Raw genomic sequence first — 6,737 nt, 5'->3', positions numbered from 1 at the left:
ATACAAGGTCTTGTTTTAGAAATATCCTGCACCCCGGTAAAGATTAAAAAAAAGAAGTACGATGTCCCTGCAAGCATATTTGCAAACACATCTTCAAATGATCCCATAACTCTTTAACCAAAACACAACCCCCGTATAATTATTGTGATTTCCAAGGGAAGCACATTTGATCTTGCACCTCAATCCAACAATTACAGGAAACCATGTGTAAGATAAAAACAGAAAATGTGCTCGCCTTTGTGAGAGACGGTGAGAAGTCACAGGAGTATTCATTAAGGCCTTTGTGTCCTGTTTGAAATAGTGCTGTTAAAGGCTTTAGCTGTGGGCATCTCTCTGGAAGAGATATAATGATCTTCCAATTAGAGACAGAATCATGAGACCTGTTTATTAGTCCTAATTCATCTCTGCATTGTGCTGAGCATATCAAATACCATAGAGGAAGAAAAAAAATCAACAATTTTTCCCACCATAATTACAGATCTATTAATAGTTTCACAACAATGACAAGCAAAGCCATTCACATCATTTTCTATGGTCAAGAACAATACGACAGCACTGTCAATGTAACCATTAACGCCCGCATTTATACCGGCTCAGTGACATCTCGCATTTCAAAGACGACTCTGCACCTCTTTAGATAAATTACACTTTTTCATTAACCATGCTTTGCTTTGGGTATTATTAATTCTAAATGGATTTTCAGACACCTCTCTACATTTGTAGCTTATCATACAATAGCAGGCTTTTGTGGCTGTAAAGGTATTTTCCATTAAGAACAAGAAGATAGAAAAAAAAAACCTGCAAGGCATTGTTGAGGTTTCTGTTTCACTAGTATACAGGTAAAAAAAGAAGACAATAAAGTAAAGACAAATTAAAGTCCTGACACCTGACTTAAAATACACAAGTTAAGGACTGTCAAGACCATAGACTGTAAATATTAATGGATGAAGAATGAGTGACGACATCATCTGTTACTGCAGGGGGCTTTGAAGTAGATCTAGTAATGCTGTCTCAACCTAACTTTGTACAGAGTACAGACTAACAGCTGGAGCTGAGGCAGGTTATAAGTCTCTTGACAAACTGTTAAGTTGAGCCCGTCAGTCAATCAGGTCAGCTGCCTTATGTGCCTTATTATACACTTTTCAATATCATGTGTTTTAAAACAATACAATCTCTGCGATTTAATTATTGATAATATCGAAAAGTACTGGAGCTTTAAAAAAAACTTCAGATCTGCGATAATACTTTCAACCAAAAGCTGCTGCAAGCTTGAAAAAAACACTGTCTGAATAGCACAAATATGTTGGCAACAAGTCAGTACCAAAATGTTGCTAATGCATTTGAGCAAAATAGATAGTTTGCAGGAGTATGCCTTCATTTTTTTGGTTACTCAAAACATTCAATTCCCAAATATTGGGTGCCTCAGACTTGTATTTTTGTTGCCATGTATTAGAACATACGCTATTGTTATCGATTCATTTTTAATTTTTTAGAGAGGGAGTACAATGATACTGTTGATTACCCTTTTCTTAGCTATATATTGTAACTGTTAAAAGTAATGTGTCATGGTATTGGACATGGAAAAATGAAAATAGCAGGCCATAGAACTTGCAGGGGAAGTGGTCATGCAGGATATTGTTAATTTTGGTAACAGGAAGAAATCAAGTGCCAGTCAATATCATCCTATGGGTATTTGTGTTAGTAGCCTACAATGTAACATGACTATATTTAGGCCCATTTACTGTATTGGTCTGGTATGACGTTTTCTGTAATTCAATATCAGCAGCACATCTATTCTACTGTGTCACTTATAACCATAAACTATAGTTCTTACAGCATGACAGTGAAATGACCCATGTGTCAACCATGTTGCTGTTTGTGTTCATATTGCTTACCTTTAATTTTTGGGGCACCTTGATTTGAGTCACTGTAGCTTTCATTTCGCGCTAAAACACTTCCTGTAATTGCGCGCGACGATTCTTCTTCTTTGGATTTGATTGGCAGTTGGCAAAAATTGTTTGAAAGTGCACCTGCGAGAGGATACGCGGTTTTGCGTGAGGTAAGAAAAAAAAAACTGTCTTATTGAGTTTTCATCTTGGCGTGTTTCTCACAAAACGTCATCTAGGTTAAAAGCTGCTAAAACCCAGCCGTGTCAAAAACTCTTCACTTAATTAACAGGTAAAATGATCGGCCGCCACACCTTCAGCCAAAACATACTAGGCTCAGTGACCTACTTCTCACGAATGCCTCTTTGTTTAGTTTTATAAGACGTCAAACATATTTGTCAGATATGTATTTAATGGAAAAATAAAGGAAGAGTCTTGCGCGAGGACTAGTTCAACATCTGTTCTTGTAACTATGACAACGCACACCTGCTGAAAGTCGCCAGTTACATGGTGTAAGCCTAAAGGCAGGTAAAAAAAAAAAAACATTTTATTTTTTTTTAACAATTTTCCATGCATAAAGCCTGCCTATTCTGTTGTCAAAAGAATACTTTTTTCTAGGGTAATATTTCATTCGGTGAATGTACCAACACTTCTAAAAGTTCATTAAGTTGTCAAACTTGAATAATGCAAGGGGCTGAATATCGTTAACCTACAATGGCATTATTTTTCAGGTGATGTCCATAGTCCTGTTTGACTTCAACAGAAACTGTACTCTCAACTTCTCGTTTGTTACAAAAATAAACCACTCCGGTGACTCAAACAACCACTGAAGAAAGCAAAAAGCACACAGCTAAATGATTATGGAGGACCTGCCATGCCAACACTTGAACACATTCAGGTATGTGTAGATGATGTGTTTTTACTGTTTCTTTTTACCTTTTATCAGACAAAACAAAATTGCACACGAATATGAGAACTTATGCCTCAGCTAAAAGTTTAATGAGGATGCTAAGATGCAAAGACCGTGTGCTAATATATTTGCCAAATTAAAATGCATCGATTTACAGTCCAAATATTTTACAGCCAGTGACCAGAAAGTGTACCCCCTGTATGTCTAATGCCATGCCGCTTCAGAGCCTGGCCATAAATCCTTACTTGGTGAAAGAGATTTTTGTTAAGACTTTGTCAGAGAGGTGTTGATTCACCTTTATGGCTCATGATGCTTTATTGGGTGATTATATTTTCCCTGCATGAGGTGACACTACGTAACCATTAACATCCTTTACAATATCACAGCTTCTCCTTTGCTGGTGGGTAAATAAACTGATAGTTTCTCAATTAGAGTATAGAGAGTGACAATTGCTGCTGAATGCTGTTTTACTGGTAAAATCTGCCTTTGTTCTCTATAATGTCATCATAGGTTTTACAAAATGTCATGCCATTGTTCTCAGCACATTCTTTTTTTTGTAATTATTTTTAAGCTAGACTAGAATTAGAACAAACATACTGTAACTAACGTGTCCCTCAGTTTTATCAAGTAAACATAATATTGAGTACAGGTGCTATCAATAAGTTTTAGTCCTAAGTACAATGTTTTCATATATGTGGCCATTAGCCAGTTCTTGCTTAATAACTACAGAATTCAATAATAACCTCAGCTTCCTGCAAAATACTGAGTAACCCTTGTGTGTTACAGGTAAAAAAAAAACTGTCTACCTGCCAAAATCAAAGATTGATTTTTTTAAATTCTGTACTTCTTTAGTTAGTTCATAGTCAGGGATTCCAGAAGTTTAAGATAGAGTGGGCAGTAGAAATATTCAGTGACCTGCTGCAGTGGCAGGTGAGGAAAAAACATACAGTCAAACCATGATTATAGTCCCCCCTGATTGGTCAGAAACTACATATTGACATGCTCATGGGCATTCGGTGCTACTGTTGTTTTGCTGCATGTCATTTATTTACTCATCTTAGGATAGCCATTTTCATTTTGCCTTTAAAAGTTTTTTCCCCTCGTGTCTTACTGTCCACTCATGATGGACATGTTTTTGAGTGTTATGTGACTCTCTCCTTTTCCTTTTACACTCTGTGGACTTGTAATGGTGGATACTTTAAAATGTTTGGTTGAGTGGATTTAAAAGAAACGTGAATGAAAATACATCCACACTAAGTGTGTGTGCATTACAGCTTTATGTGTTGTAATAAATAATACCAACCACCTCACGGGACATAATTCTTTAATTTTGCAGTGTTTGGGATTATCTGAGCAAAGAGGCTGCAGTATTCGTCCACTCCTCCTGTCTCAAGAATATTGGCAAGCTGCTCTGATCCCTGAAGTGATGTGACAAGTCGACCTCAAGTCAAGGTAGGAGTCTGATAAAATAAGTAAAATAAGTTATTAACTAGAAAGTAACAACACAAGTATAGTGACTTGACAAGTACAGCTTTCAAACTCCAACCCAGCTTTCACGCACATCCAATGTTTCCTTAAGAACAAGCTTTGCTGCATCTTTAACAATCAGTAAAACTGACTTCAGTAAAAGCAGGGGCCTCTGCCAGCTTTTGGGGAAAAAAAGCTATGCAGACTGCACCGGCATATCAGTTTCACATGATGCGAGCTCCTCCTGAACTCCATCATATTACCAGCCAGAATGAGGCCACTGTGTTGGCACAGCGTTAAGAATGGAAGGTCCTCTTACAAGTTAAGTTGAAACTGACCCAGCTTTTTGCACAATGCAATGCATTATTATCTGGCATTTTAATTTTCATGTGGTATTTCTAAAGTCCACTATGTGACATAGTTGAATAGTATCGTAAACAGCTGTTTATGCTGTGCGGTGTGTAACGTCTGACAAGCCTTCAAACCTATTGAGCCATTGCTCATGTTGGTCTTCATACATCATATTTCAATTCCACTGGAGCTTTTTTAACAACACTGTTTGCAGCTTGAGTGCTTGGCATACCAGATTTATTTAACATAATTCTATAAACACTTGCACATCATGTTTGTGAATGGTTTGCCTTTTATAGTATTTATACAAATATATTTTGTGAAAGGATAAATCTAAAACTTGAATCAGAATTTATTTTTTTATATTTTATATGTGAATGTTTAGTTCCTGACAGATTTGACCTGAATTTTTCTTTATGAAAATCTTATAGGTGATGAAGGGCTTTAGAGAAGGATTGACCTTTAATAAGCATTGTGATCATTCCTTTACTTTTCCACAAGACTGAGGAAAGTGCCTCAAATACTGCCAGTCACATCACCTGATGATATTGTTTTAGCAAGACCACTCAGTTTAAATTCTTGATGTTTTTTGCTTTTGCTTTAGCATTTCAAAATTAATGGCAATTTCATCGATATAGCCTCAGCTGGGAAAACGTCCATTAATCCGTTGGTCCTTTTCCGCTGACATCCAAGCCCCACTCTTACATGATAAGATGGGTCGTGGACAACCTGAGCAAGAACATACCACCTCATGTACTTTATCGAGCTTATTGAATAATGAGCAAAATTCCCGTCTCTGCACCATCGCTTTTATTTTGAAAAGCTGCTTGACCTACATGAAGGTACTTTCAGAGCGCTGCTAGAGTGAAGAAGACAGTGGTGATATATCAAAAAAAGTTTCTATTTGTAGATTTTCATACAGACACGTGTAATTTATAGTCTTATAAGCCATCATGCCTTTCTTGAAGAACTCCAATCTATTGACTTTGGAAAAAGCTGATGTTTTTTATTGTGTTCATGATAATACCTGATAACGTTTACTTAATCTGTAAACGGAATTAACTGATTAGCTGCTATCCAAGTTAACGTCTTTGTTAAAGGATTAACAGTTAACAAATTCACATTTTCGATAAACTGTGCACAGCTCAAGTTATCACGGTGTGAGCATTCACAGTGCATGAATTGCAAAAGTCTGGATTCATTGCATTACATAAGAAAAATAATCTTACAAGTAATGTTTTCTCACGCTGCATGTGTGCATTTTACCCATCGGATGGAGGCCTGGGTATAATGGTCATGCTTTAAAATGAAGTTCAAGCTAGCTATCCGCTACCCGCAGAATCGTTGTTGCCATATGAGCAGGGAAAAAAAACATGAAGAACAGCGGATAGACATAAAAAGTGACTTATAGATAATATGTATTCTTGAATTTGTGTTTATTCATCGCACCTCATACTGTTATTTCAGTATTGAGCGGTGTCATTGCACCTTGCATACTTTTCTCATATTGTGCAGTCTTGTGCATATATTCCTCTACACTATGACATACACAAGATGAATATAATATAAAGAAATAGCTCTACTGGGCTCTGGTTGAATGTTTTTAAAGCCATATCTTTGTTCTGCAAAACGACTTTAATTTGGTGTAGTAGAGGCATTTTATTCATAGCATGGTTTGGTTGTAAAAGTTAATTATTAAGTGGTATGGTTAATAATTCTCACTCAGTCTCACTGTGCGGCCCACTATCATTGTGTTAGTGAGGGTAAATAAGGATAAACAAATGCTGATAAAGAGAAACTGATGTGTTCAGCAGGCATCTAAGTGAGACAGACCGAGGCTCTGCTGTCTGTTGGGACAGGCCAGCGCTACTTTGGACAAATTAATCTCCAGTAAAGATGACTTAGATCAACTTTGAAAAACACTAAGATGAAAACCCATAAAATGATTACGAACGGCGGCCAGAATGACAAGTATTATCAACAAAAATTAATCAGGTGCATCTTTTCATGAACTCAATTAATAATGTGCAACAACGGGGTCTTTTTTCCCCTGGAATGAAAATTAATTAGCAGGGGAAGGTCACTCGGAGATGCTGACATCACTCATCAGGCCGCTGTGGCAG

Source organism: Labrus mixtus, chromosome 13, assembly GCF_963584025.1.
Source record: "Labrus mixtus chromosome 13, fLabMix1.1, whole genome shotgun sequence".
In the NCBI taxonomy this organism is placed as follows: domain Eukaryota; kingdom Metazoa; phylum Chordata; class Actinopteri; order Labriformes; family Labridae; genus Labrus; species Labrus mixtus.
Note: the sequence above shows the minus strand (reverse complement) of the source record.